At 39.3% G+C, this 14,946-nt stretch overlaps 1 pseudogene; it reads left to right on the top strand.

Annotated features, from left to right (window-relative positions):
* Nucleotides 1–7,321: 7,321 nt before the first annotated feature.
* LOC102245591 lies at nt 7,322–7,785 on the top strand (annotated as a pseudogene).
* Nucleotides 7,786–14,946: the final 7,161 nt, after the last annotated feature.

Below are 14,946 nucleotides of genomic sequence, written 5' to 3'. Positions count from 1 at the left end.
GGCAGGAATACCTTTCTTTTAATTAAAAAGCAAAAAAAAATCCTTATGTCCTGAAAACCTTCATATATCTCAAAAGAGAACCCTACTACTTTCCTTGTGTACCTGCTAATTCAACCTCCAAGTTTCAATACAGATCAGATGGGTCAGATTTTGGAAACAGAACTGTGGTTCATGCAAAACCAGGTCAACAATTAGCAAGCGCAGCCAATTAAGAGCTTCACCCAGCCTGCATTCAGCTACATAATGAGACTGAGTAAAACCTGAATCTTATGTGGACTTAGACTCACACTCACAGCTCTATGTATTCCCCTCCCACCTCTTTATTCATCCTACTGCTGACCTCTGTAGTGAGAACCTGATCTACAGAACCAGGAACTGGCTCCCCTTCCCAGAGAAGTACTTTGAATTGCATGGCTAGTAAGAGACTAAAAGCAACTTGGGGAGGCTGAGTTCTTTTGAAAAGGATGAGGATTCCATGTTCAGATTGGCTACAGCTCTTAGTGGAGAACAAAGGGAAGATGGTTCAGGGTCTTTGAATCCTGCACAGTTGTAGACATGAGTTCTTGAAGGACATGTGCAGAGGTGACATGCAAACAATCCACACACTGTTATTGGCCATAGATCCTCAGCTGGCTCTGATATGATGAGTTGGTTGGGACTGTGCATGAGCAAGAAGGCCCTTCTGCTTAGGTCAGGTGAAGATTTAAGCAGCATTAATCCCACATGCCTCCTCTCCCTGGATACATGCTTGAGGAATTTTAGGGCAGAGGGCTCCTCCTGAGTTGAAGGAGTCTCAGGTCCAGCACAGAATTAAGAAAAAGAAAGAAGTAGGGGTAGAAGTAGGGGTAGAGGTAGAGATAGAGATAGAGGTACAGATGATAGAATAATAAGAAAATATAATATATATATTTTTCAAAAGATGACATTTCATAAAGAGCTTTAAGTTTCTGTTCCTTCCCTTACTGCTCCACCCCTCAACACCATAGTATAATTGAGTCCTTAATCAGAGCTTTGAAAAAGGGAATTGCAGGGAGGTGGGGTTCACACTGCCTGTGAGACCCTAACAACTTGGCCCAATTTCTGAGGATAGAGAAGCAGTTCACAGAACTCAAGAACATAGTTTGCTTACTGCTTACCAGTTCATTATGAAAGGATATGATAAGCCCTGGCGGGTGTGGCTCCGTTGGTTGAGCATCTTCCCATCTGCTTTGATTCTGGGTCAGGGCACATATCTGGGTTTCAGGCTCAATCCCTGGGTGGGATGGGGAGAGTGGGAGTGGGGATAGAGGAGGCAGCCGATCTATGTTACTCTCTCACATCAATGTTTCTCTCTCTCTTCCTCCCTCCCTCCCTTCATCTCTCTCAAAAATCAATAAAAACACTCTTAAAAAAAAGAATATGATAAAGGATACAGATGAGCATCAGATAGAAGAGCTGTGCAGAGCCAGGTATGTGGGAAGGGCATGGAGCTGCCATGTGCTCTCAGAAAGCACCACTCTTTCCCCACCTCCACGTGTTCACCAACCCAGAAGCTCTCTCAAAAATCTTTGGATTTCTATGGAGGCTTAATCCTGTAGGCATGATTGATCGTTAACTCCATTCTGGCCCTTCTCTCCTCTCTGGAGAATGGGGCTGGGGCTGAAAATCTCAAGCTGCTAATCATGTCTTGGTCTCTCTGGTGACCCACTCCCATCCAGGAGCCCACCAAGAGTCATCTTGTTAGAACCAGAAAAAGATGCTCCTGCCTGGCCGGTGTGGCTCAATAATTGAGCGTCGACCTATGAACCAGGAAGTCACAGTTGGATTCCAGGTCAGGACACATGCCCAGGTTTCAGGTTGGATCCCCAGTAGGGGCATGCAGGAAGCAGCCAATCAATGATTCTCTCTCAATTATTTCCATCTCTCTTTCCCTTTCCCTTCCTCTCTGAAATCAATAAAAATATATTTAAAAATAAAATAAGACGCTTCTATCATCCAGGAAATTCCAGGGATTAGGAGCTAAGTGTCAGGAACCAGGGGCAGAGACCAAATATTAGAACACAGGATGCCCCTAGTCCTCTTAACACTTAGAAAATTACAATGGTTAGGATTCCTCTATGCAAGGAATCAGGGGAGGACACCAATATGTGTTTTTTCCATTATCTCAAGGCCTGTTTATAAGTATCAAGGGTTGGGACCTAGACAAAGCCTGGCATAGATATAATCTAATTATCTATTCATCTGCAGATGGACATTTGGATCCTTTTCAGGTTTTGACTATTCTATATAATAAAAGGCCAGGGACCATAAGCATAATGACCAGAATGACCACTCGACCAGTTGCCATGAGGTGCATTGACCACCTCTCAGTTCCTCCTCCCCACCCCGGCCCACCACGGGTGGGGCGACAAGTGGCTTGTGGTGGCGGGTGGGGCAGCAAGCTACTTGCACACAAATTTTGTGCACTGGGCCTCTAGTTACCAATAAAACTGCTATGATCATTTGTGTGCAAACCTTTACCTGTACATAAGCTTTCATTCCTCTTGGGTAAATGCACTTTACACAAGTGTTATCTAATTTGATATAGAGCTGCCAAGAAGTTTCCCAAGTGATTGCACTAGTTTACCTTCCCAGGAGCAGGTAAGAGAATTCTACTTGTTCCACGTCCTCACCTAAACCTGGTGTTTGTAATGTCAGTCTTTTTTGATTTAAGCTGTTTCAGTGGGCATGTAGTGGTATCTCACTGTGGTTTTTATTTGCATTCCCCTGATGACTAATGGTTATGAATATCTTCTCCCTCCACTGCACTCATCCCCTCTCCAGGCCTTCCCCACACTATTTTTCTGTCCATGGGCTATGCATATATGCATATAAATTCATTTGTTAATCTCATACCCTGCCCCTCACACACCTCCCCCCCCCCCAACACACACACACACACTTGTCTCGAAAATACGTCAGTCTATTGCATGCTTCAATGTCTCTGGATCTTTTTTGTTCATCCGTTTATTTTGTTCATTAGATTCCACATATAAGTGAGATCATGTGATTCTTGTCTTTCTCTGACTGGCTTATTTTGCTTAGCATAATGCTCTCCAGGTCCATCCATGCTGTCTCAAAGGTCTTCTTGTTATTGTAGCTATCAGTTTTTGAAAGCTTTTTGTTTTTCTAACAAGTATGAGCAAAACTATTTTTTAATTTGGGGCTTAGAAAGCTCGGTCAAATAAATGATTAACAAACAACTCAGCAGAGACATTTTCCAATCCAAGACAGAAATTCTGTCTTGAACAGCACGGTAAAGAGAAAAACTGCCAATCAGTGACCAGAGAGCTGGTATATGGCACCTATGCTGGTACTCTCAACTTCTTCCACAATCCCAAACAAGTCACACACATCCTTGGAGCTCCATTTCTTCATTTATAAAGTAAGGGGATTGCACTAAAGCAACCAGCTTCCTTCAACTTCCAACACGTAAGTAGTTCCTTCTGATAAACAGTTATAATAGCCACAAAGATCCTTCAAAAATCTACTGTATTTGAATGCTCAAACAACTTTTTTTTTTAATTCACTGGGGCTCTGAAGTCTGGGGAAAAAATTAAATTAAAAATTATAATAGCCACAAAGATCCTTCAAAAATCTACTGTATTTGAATGCTCAAACAACTTTTTTTTTTAATTCACTGGGGCTCCTGAAGTCTGGGGAAAAAATTAAATTCAAGAAAGGTGAAAGAGTTTTCTGTGAGGGATGGCAGATATCAACATGTTCAGACAGTTCTCAGGAGGTTATTCTCTAATGAATAGCCTCATATCAGTGTAAACATCGGCACAGCAGTTACAGCATCTCTTGAAGCCCTGTGATTACAGCACACAATAATGCTCATTGCCAAGACCCTTTACACACAATACCCCAATAACAGCAGCAGCATCTTTCAACATGAGAATAATAGATGAATATATACAATGCAGGAACATGTTCATTTAATATTTTTATTTGTATGGAATATCTTCCCTGTGGTAATATTTCTGAATTCTTTCAATAATACTATCAACTTTTAAAGCATTTTATTAAAATATTCTCCTTCTAAAAGGAAAATTGTTTACCATCCAGATGAGCTAATATATACTTGGAAGGTTAATCCTATCAAATATCTACAGCCATAAGTTGATTGTTTTTTCCAAAAGTGGTGATAAGTCCGTTTGAGATAAACTTGCTCTCACTTCCCCTTTGTCACAAAGGGCACAGTTGCTAGTGGATAACTCTAGGATCAGGGTTGTTTGGGGCCATTGGATATTGGTTTTATACAAAACAAATGATCTTTGTAATGATTGGACCCATCGTTCTGATATCAAGTCAGAATTACACTACTTCGGGCTAAAGGCCATTTGGCCAACTCTCCTTGGACTTCATTAACACTACATTCTAGTCCTCAGAACTTGCCAACTGAAACTACAAAGTTAGATATTATGTGATGATAAAGTGGACGATTCAAAATACAATTTCCTTGATCAGCACATTGGGAATTTGACCTTCTACCATGGCAATTAGAATCAATATCACTTCCTTGTTGAATGCCCTGGCCATGATTTGGGAAAGTCTAGTTTTGAGCGGAATTTAGCCCCTGTCTTAATTTTAGGTTTAAAGAAGGGCAAGTGTCACAAAGGGACAAGACCATACTTCAATCTTTGAAGGTAAAATTCTCAAAGTACACACATAGATTTTCTCCAAGAAAATCCGAGTGACAGTGTTGTCTCTGGGCTCACTTCGATGGTCAACTCATGTCTAGAATTATTGATTCCCTCACCTCTGTCTCTCTATCACCATAATCCTCATCCCCCCCTCCCCCACATTATACTATGGAAATTTTCAAACACACAGTAAAATTGAAATAATTTTAGCGAACACACATATATTCACCACCTAGATTATACCACACTATTTTACTCTAGTTGCTTTATCACATATCTATCCATTCCTCTATACATTCTTCTTATTTTTAAATATATTTCAAAGTAAATTGAAGATGTTATTAGTTCATTAATTCAAAATTTTTAAGCCTTCTTTAGTCAAGTTTTTGTCAGTTTTTATTGAAGAGTTTTTTCCTCTATGAATAATTTTTAAAATGTATTTACATAGAATTCCAGGGGTAGAAAGTTCTGTTCAAACCAATCCAGACCCCCCAATTCTGAGCATATTTTCTCCCCTTTTTCTCTCATCCAAATGAGCTAGATTTGTTTTCCTTCACATTGACACTTGAACACTTAGATTTTCCAAAAACTAGAAAGCTGGATAACTTTCAAAAGAAAAAAAAGTCCACCATCTGCCCTTGGTATTAAAAATCTATTTATATATCTAAGAACATTCCTTGTCAAACAATAGCATTCTTTTTCTCTCTTTATTAGTTTTCCCCACTTTTGAATACTTCTCATACTACTTCATTGCCAAGATCAATTCTGACATAGAATTAGAGTATGAGAAAGACTCTAGAAGGTTAGTTAAGAATTCTATTTCAATGTGCTAAACAAACAAACAAAAAGTGTCTCTGTAGCCTCCTAAAATACCATCAATATATAAATAAAGGAATAAAAAATGTATTCAATCAGAAAGAGAAAAAAGGCAGGAGCAGGGATGAAAGCTGACAATAGTTGTCACCAAGTTTAAGAAGATTAAAAATGGATAGAGCTATGAAACTCACTTAGCCAATCAGAGAAAGCATAAGTCCACCTGCCCTGATAGGAGGCAGAGACGGTTTGCTGATGAGAAACAAGTCAGTGTGCTCTGCAAAACTCAGGGAAGACTCAGGGTTGGAACGCAGAGGGCATCATGGGTACCTGAGGACTGGCTCAGGGCTAAAGACCCGATGGTAAGTTACACGATTACATTACCCCCGCCCATCCCTTTCCCTCACCACAGGTGACTACAGATTTATTGTCTCAACAACATGAATCACAGTGTCTTCTGAAGTGGGGAATACCAAGCACAATGGAAAGAAAGTATGAGGCATGCTTCTGGAAATAGGGGCATCCTGTGAATGTCCATACAACCAGTAGTGAAATACCATTCCTCTCTTTCTCTGTCACATGCCTGTGGCTAGGGATATTTTAAGATTTTCTCTCTGGAGAAATTAAGGTACCAGAGAGAAAAGATTTTTGGATGCTGACATTTAGGGTTTCCCCCCCAAAAAGTCCAAGTCTCTGTCAAATCATTTTATGGTACAGCCCATCTGTCAACAAGAAAAATGAAAATATACCACACACACCCACTCCAATCAGCTTTTTATTACTCCTCCTCCACATAAACGGAGAGCCAAGGATCAGGAGATAACCAAAGCAAGTCCATGACAGGAAAGGCAAAGAACAAATGAAGAAGAGCACGGAGTAAACATAAATTAGAGGGAGCAGAGAATGCTTCCCCCCAAATCTATCATTAATACAGTAGGAAAGATAAGAAAAAAAGAGTACTTCCATAACAAAAGAACAAGAAGCTACAACAAGGAAATAATCAGAAACTAAGAGGGACTATTGGTCATATAAAATATGATACCTGAAATAATAAATTTCATACAGACAATGGAAAATAAAGCAAAAAAAAAACACCCCAGAAAGTAGCACAAAAACAAATAAATAGACATAAGAAAAAAAAAGATAATAAAATGAAAGTATCAATCAAGAAAGTCTAGTATCTAAATAATAAGAGTTCCATAAAGAGAAGCCATAGAAAATAGAAAGAAGAAAATTATTAAAAATAATAATATAGGAAATTTTCTTTATACTAAAGATAGAAAGCTGAAGATTGAAAGAGCCCACCGGGTGTACAAGGCAAGAAAAAAATATCCAGTTCAATCATTAAATTTAAGTTCATTAAGATAAAAAGAGGCTACTAAGCACTTCCCCAAAGAAAAAGATTGAGACAAACAGTACAAAAGGAACTAGGCCAGCATGCTCGCTCAGTGGTTGAGCAACGACCTATGAACCTGGAGGTCATGGTTCAATTCTGATCAGGGCACATGTCCAGGTTGTGGTCTCGGCCCTCAGTGTGGGGCATGCCGGAGACAGCCAATCAATAATTCTCTCTCATCATTTATGCTTCTCTCTCTCTCTCTCTCTCTCTCTCTCTCCCCTCCCACTCCCTTCCTCTGTGAAATCAATTTTTAAAAATAATTTAAAAAGGACCTGGGATGGATCTGACTTCTCAGTAGTAACACTGGATACTAGAAGAGAGTGGAGCAATGACATCAAAATTATGAGGGACAATTATTTCAACCTAGGTTTATATATCTAGCCAACAGGACCAGCAACATAATTTGTGAGGCTCAGTGAAAAATAAAAATATGGGGTCCCTCTTCCTGCCATCGGACTGTGCCGCCATAATGGTGCGCATGAATGTCCTGGCTGATGCTCTGAAGAGTATCAACAATGCGGAAAAGAGAGGCAAACGCCAGTTCTTATTAGGCCGTGCTCCAAAGTCATCATCCGGTTTCTGACTGTGATGATGAAACATGGTTACATTGGCGAATTTGAAATAATTGATGACACAGAGCTGGGAAAATTGTTGTGAACCTCACAGGCAGGTTGAACAAGTGTGGAGAAATCAGCCCCAGATCTGATGTGCAACTCAAAGATCTAGAAAAATGGCAGAACAACTTGCTTCTGTCCCGTCAGTTTGGTTTCATTGTACTGACAACCTCAGCGGGCATCATGGACCATGAAGCAACAAGACGAAAACACACAGGAGGGAAAATCCTGGGATTCTTTTTCTAGAGATGTAATACATATGTGCAAATAAAATGCCTCAAAGGACAAAAAAAAATGGGGTCCCTGTTCAAAAATTACAAATATGAAGATGGCAGCAACAGAATATTATACCAAGTGTGGGATCCTCTAAGCAGGAGACCCCACATGTACATCTAGGAAGCTGGCCCTGCTAGTTAATTACCAATTATGTGCAAGGGTAAAATAAAGACACCTACTATTATACACCCTTACTTCAAGATGTGCTCCATCAGGATAAGGGAATAAATCAAGAAAGAGGAAGAGAGGACCCAGGAGAGAATGGTAAAAAGCAGTGCCAGGAAAGCTAACAGGCACAGCCTATAGATCAATCAGTCCAGAGTGGAATAGGGAGATGGAAAAGCTCAAAACGGAGATTGAGGAGATGTGGGAAGAGTGAGTAGACATGGATTTCATAGTATTTAAAATTGCACTTGAATATTTGGAATATTTTTCAATAGATGTATGATATTTGTTGGAGTATTTGGAAAAATCATGGCAGTAAAACTCAGAAAAGAAAAAAAAAAGAACAACAAAAAATAACTCCAGGAAGGACAAAAAGTTATATGAGAAAGGAAAATATACTCATATGTGTATAACTTCTAGTAGTAAAAATATCTATTTAGTTTGATAATAGTGTGCATTCTTTCTATTGATTTTATCTAATTTTTGTATAAAATTATATTCAAAAGAAGAGGGATAACAAGTAGAAATATGTAAGAAACAATATCCTTAATAAAATGTAAGTATTACATAAAGTTGATCTCAATAAGTAGATTACAGCATGCTATCTATCAAGAAGCATATTATTTATTCATATAAATTGGAACTGGTTGCCTCAGGAGAAAGGTTAATTGTGGGGGGTGGCAAGAGTGAAGCAATGTCCTGATACATTTTCTTTTTTTTTAAATATATTTTTATTGATTTCAGACAGGAGGGGAGGAGGAGAGAGAGAGAGAGAGAAACATCAATGATGAGAGAGAACCACTGATCAGCTGCCTACTGCATGGCCCACACTGGGGATCGAGCCCGCAACCCGAGCATGTGCCCTGACCGGGAATCGAACCGTGACCTCCTGGTTCATAGGGCGACTCTCCACCACTGAGCCACGGCGGCCGGGCCTGATACATTTTCTTATAAGTTTTTAGCACCATTTTTTAAAACTTCATGTTTGTACTCAAACATTTCAAAATGAGCATTGTCATCATCCAAGAACAAAACAAACAAAAAAAAACAAACAAAAGCCATCTTTCCCTCTCATTCTCCTTTATTCTAGGGCAGCACATTGGCTTAAATTGTTATAGCCTTTGCGACTTGTCAGTGTCAGCATCTAACTTTTGTTTCCTTAAATTAGAAGTGAAGAGGGGTGGGGAGCAAGAGGGGTCGGGGAGCAAGAGGGTGGGGGGAGCAGAAAAATATAATTAAATTAAAAGCACAGTCTGATCAGGGGAGCAAGGGTTGTCTGCAAGAAGTGGAAACTGTTGAGAGAACCTTGGTAACCTTGTCCCTCCCTTGAAGGGCCCTTTGAAAGCTGGCTTTTCAATTAGGAATCTAGAGTTCCCCTGCCCCTCTTAACATAAAAGGCTTCCTCTGTTATGAGCAAACAGACTCAGTTTGTTTTCCTTGAATGGAAAAAATGTAACTAATAACAGGTTTCAAAGGAGGTAGAGATTTTTTTTTCTTAAAAGAAAAATCAAAATGCTACCTAATCAATTTTGTTTAGTGTTTAATAAAAGGAACACATACCCTCTTACCAAAAAATTGGAGTGTTAAAAAACAAAAAAAACACCAACTCTATTGCTACTAAGAAGTCAATTAGAAGCACACGAATTAAGACTTTACAAAGGAGAAAATAAGCAATCCTTCTGATGTCTGGCCTGCATCATGTCCTCTAGAGAGAGAGAGAGAGAGAGAGAGAGAGAGAGAGTCCATATCAGTGCAGAAAAGACAGGGTTAAGCTACTGCAGCTTATTCCTGGCTTACATTACATGTCCACCACAAGTCAGCTAAGGACTATATCTCCTTACTCAGGACCCTGTCTGGTGGAGGAGCCACCACTTTGAACTTGAGCAGACAGAAGGAAAGGGAACTTCAGGGTGTCTCACATCAGCAGTCAAATGCTCCAGGCTAGAAGTGATACAGGTCACTTCTGCTTATAGCTTAAGGGTCAGAACTGGTTGCATGGATCACACTGAGGGAGGCCAAGACGTGTGATCCTAACATATACTTCCTCTGGCAAAGAGAAAGCATCCATTCTCTCACTGCCTAAAGCCCAGCACAACCTGAGGCCCCTCATTCTGTTTTACAAAAGGGCACCAACACTGGGAACCATGGAGCAGAAAATTAAAACATGAAAGCTGCAGGAATTCCTGACTGGTAGCCCCACACAAAAAGAAAGGTTAAAAGATCCTTTCAAGCAGAAGGAAAAGGATATCACACGAAATTACACAAAGGAATAAAGAACACTGGAATGATAACTATGTGGGTGAATATATACGATATTTTTCTTATTTAAATCTCTTTGAAGTATATTTTTTGTAAAAATAATAACAATAATGATAATATATGTAAAAGGAAAATGTATGACAACAATAGCACAATGATTAGGAGGGATAAATGTAAGTGTAGCAGTATTAGTTTCTTATAATACTAAGTGGTATAATATCACTTAAAGATAGACTGTGATAAATTAAAGATGTATACTATAAACCCTAAAGCAACCACTAAAATAAAAAGTGCACAAAGAAAATTATTTTTAAAAAGTTCAATTAATCTAAAAGAGGGCAGAAAAAGGAGTGGGAAAATGACCAAAAAACAAAGCACAGTTAGAAAACAAATAATAAGAAGAGTTAAACCTAGTCCTGACCCTTGTGGCTCAGTTGGTTGGAGTGTCGTCCATGCACCAAAGAGGGGCAGGTTGGATTTCCAGTCAGGGAGTGTACGGGAGGCAACTGGTCAATATTTCTCCCTTCTCTTTCTCTCCCCCTTCCTCTCTCTAGAAAAAAATCAATAAAATCTAAAAAAAAAAAAAAGAAGAGTTAAACCTAAACATATAAATAATGCCATTAAATCTAAAAGGTCTAAATATTCAAATTAAAAGGTGGATATTATCAAATTGAATTTTTAAAAAGCAATGGAAAACTATATGCCACCTATAAGAAACAAACTTCAAATGTAAACTAAAAGGATGGAAAAAGGTATCAGAAGAAAGCTGAATTTGGCTGTATTTTTATCAGACAAGTAGATTTCAGAGCAAAACATATTACCAGGGATAAGGAAGGTCTTTTCACAACAATCAAGGGCTAAGTTCATCAAAAGGATATAGCAATCCTAAATATTTATGCACTTAATAGCAGAGTTTCAAATTACAGGGTGGGACAAAAGCAGGTTTATATTGTTTGCATGGAAAATAATACAATAGTTAATAAAAATACAAAAATAAACTCTGTGTTTTGTGTACTCAAAACTGTAAACCCACTTTTGGCCAACCCTGTATCTGAAGTAGATGGTAGAACTGCCGAGAGAAACACACAAATCCACAGTTGGAGTTTTCAAGACAGAAATGACCAGTGGTTCAGGAGCTCTTGCCAGCCTCTGGAGAGTCAACACGTACACATTAATACCCTGTGCAGATCCAGAAATAGATGGGCCTCTCAGTAGTGCAAGAGATCTGAAGGAGAAAACCTCAAGAAGGGCTGAACCAGGCACACTCAGTGTTGCCTGAAGTCTCCCATCAGGCAACTCTTCCACAGACAAGGGGAGAGGCTGAAGACCCTCTCCATGGAACCACGTGGCCAGGGGACTAAAGGTTCTCCCAGGTTGGTGATATTTCACAGCAATGCTTTAAAATTCTGTATGTGCCCTGACTGGGAATTAAACCAGTGACCTCCTGGTGCATGGGATGACGCTCACCCAACTGTACCTCACTGGCCGGGTGGGCATAGTTTTTAGTTATTGTTATTTTTGCTTTGAAAACATTTTATTTTGAAATATGTATAGATTCACAAGTGGTTGCAAAGACACTACAGAGGGGTTCTATGTACCCTTTACCCAGTTTCCCCCTTGGTTTACACCTTACATAACTACAGTATCAAAACCAGGAAATTGACGTTGGCATAATGTGTGCACATAGTTGTATGAGATTTTATCACATGTGTATATTTGTATAACCACTACCATTATTATCACATTGTATATTTATATAACCACTACTATTATCAAGGTATGGAACAATTCCATCAGGAAAAGACCTCATGCTTTCTCTTTATAGTCACATCCATTTCCTCTTTCCCATCATTCCTAACCTCTAGTGACCTTTCATTTGCTCTCAATCTCTATAATTTTGTTATTTCAAGAATGTTATATAAATGGAGTCATATACTATGTGATCTTTTGAGACTTTTTCTCACTCAGCATAATACCCTTGAGATCCATGCCAGTAGTTGTTGAGCATCAGTTTCCTAATGCACTATACAAATTACCAAAAATATGTAATTTGTGATTTAAAACATACAAATTTATTACAGAATGTAAGCTTATCCATCCACACGCATTTGTACTTTATGTACATATGTATGTGTATAGAAATGTATCTATCCATATATGTGTTTTAATATGGGAAAAGACATGCAGGTTATGATAATAGAGTAAGAATAAATTGTGTTTTGCATACTCACAACTATAAACCTACTTTTGCCTCCCCCTGTATGTCTCACACACACACACACACACACACACACACACTCCTCCATCCCCCCCAAATGTCCTTGTTCCATAACATTTCATCATCACCAACTGTTTCTGTTTCTCCCAACTGGAGAATCAAAATAGGTGGGGTCTCAGAAAAGATGAGACTGAAGTGGAGATGGGTGAACAGTCCAGGCAATCTCCTATATGGAGCTCTTCTCCCTGGGTTGATACTTTGTCACAGAGACTCACTGGGCAAGAGGTAAACCTCTGGTAAACCATGGTCATTTGTCTCGGTGCTTTCTCAGCTTGGAACTTAGACTTGTGAAGCTACTTTCCCAAGATTTTATCTTGAGATAATGGAGATTACATCTCAAAGCCTCACCACAAGACTTGATTTTTCTCCCAGGAGTGAGAACCCTTGGGAAGACAGCGTTCACTCTGCTTATATCTACTGTTCATTCAAGTGCATGACCAGGTTAACTTAGTCCCCATTTAACCCGTCAGCACCATCTATATGTGGTCAGGAAGGAGAGTTCATTTTTAATATCCCACTTCTCCTAATTCATTATCCATGATAATCCATTGTGTCCCATAAACTTCTTTTTGTAGATCATAGGGCTCTGTAATCCATTTATTTTTAGCATCTTAAATTACAGAAAATTAATCAGAGGTATAAGTGGACCACTATTCCAAAGTTTGCATGGAGCTTGTTAACAAAGTAACAGATTGGTAATGGCCTATGTGCCAGGTGGGTCAAAATGTGGAACAAATCACCCTGGTTGGTTGCTTTTCCCTGAGCTCTTCATTCTAACTTAGCTCTAGATGCCTGCTTGGCCTGCCTACCTGCCTTCCCAGAATCTCATCAATGAATTAACAAAACTCAGCTGGCCTGAGAGCTAATTGGACCTTAAACTTTCCAGTGAGGGCGCCATTCATTCTCATCTTCTCTTCTGCATTAGGTTAGCTGAAACATTTAGGGAAATCACTCTAGGTCTTTGAACTCTCAAAGAAGGAAAAAAGCAGTAATTTTCATTAAGCAAAAGCACTGTGTTCCAGGCTAAGTGTCCATTTGTCCTTATTCTTATTCTCATCATTGAGAAACAGTATCAGATTACCCCAAAAGGGCTACAGATATGGGTGGCCACAGTGATGCCTTTTAGCTTCAAGAAAGCCCCAAGTTGATGACTATAGCTCCCTCTACATTTTTCAGTTCCCAGTTAAAAGAAAGGATAGTCATTTCTGAACCACTCAATAAAAGAAATTGAGATTCCATATTAACTAGAAATACTATATTAGTATTATCCTTTATTAGGAGTTTCCCTTGCCAGAGGAGCTGGATTAACGTGAACATAGAAAAACTCCTGACTCTGATCACGAGGAGAGGCTTTTAAATTATTCATTACGCAGTAACTAAGTGTTCTTTGGCTAAGAAAAAAGAAAAAGCCTTCTTCTAAATAAAACCCATTCGCAGAATGGACAAAAATCCCCGCATTTTTTATGCTCCCCACCCTCAGTGTTTCTACTTTATACAAGATGTCTTCATGTGCATTCTAGATGTATAAATGCATTTGTGATGCTTAGAAACATCTGTCAGGAGACTGAAAGAAAGACAATAAGAAATTAAATGACTAACTGGTTTGGCTCGGTGGATAGAGCACTGGCCTGCCGACTGAAGGGTCCCGGGTTCGATTCCGATCAAGGGCATGTACCTTGCTTTCGGGCACATCCCAAGTAGGAGGTGTGCAGGAGGCAACTGATTGATGTTTCTCTCCCATCGATGTTTCTGACTCTTTATCCCTTTCCCTTCCTCTCTGTAAAAAATCAATAAAATATATTTTTTTAAAAAGAAAGAAATTGAATGGACTGAGAGACCTGAGGAATGATTTTGTTGTGCCCTAAGCATCAGGCCTAAGAAAGAGAATGTTGCTGACTCTTATGGACTGAATGCTTATGTTCCCCTCAAATTCATAAGTTGAAACCTAATCTCTGATGTGATGGTATTTGGAGATGGGGCCTTTCGGAGGTAATTTGGGTGGGAACCTCCTGATGGGATTAGTGATTTTATAAGAGGAGACACCATAGAGCTTTCCTCTCTCTGCCACGTGAGGAGACAGTGAGAAGGCAGCTTCTGCAATTCAGGAAGAAACGGAACCCTACCAGAATCTTGCGCTTTCTGGGCTCCAGAAATGAGAGAAAACAGATTCATTGTATGGTATTTGTTAGGGAAACCTGAACCAACTAAGACAATGACTTATTACTGACAAGTGGCCATGATATAGAGGCACCTGTGGGTATATAGCCAAGGACAGTGATGGTGAACCTATGACACGCGTGTCAGAGGTGACACGCGAACTCATTTTTTTGGTTGATTTTTCTTTGTTAAATGGCATTTAAATATATAAAATAAATATCAAAAATATAAGTCTTTGTTTTACTATGGTTGCAAATATCAAAAAATTTCTATATGTGACACGGCACCAGAGTTAAGTTAGGGTTTTCCAAAATGCTGACA

This window comes from Myotis brandtii, unplaced genomic scaffold, assembly GCF_000412655.1.
Source record: "Myotis brandtii unplaced genomic scaffold, ASM41265v1 scaffold69, whole genome shotgun sequence".
Lineage (NCBI taxonomy): Eukaryota > Metazoa > Chordata > Mammalia > Chiroptera > Vespertilionidae > Myotis > Myotis brandtii.
The sequence above is the reverse complement of the archived record's forward strand: the minus strand, read 5'-3'. Positions and strand labels throughout refer to the sequence as shown.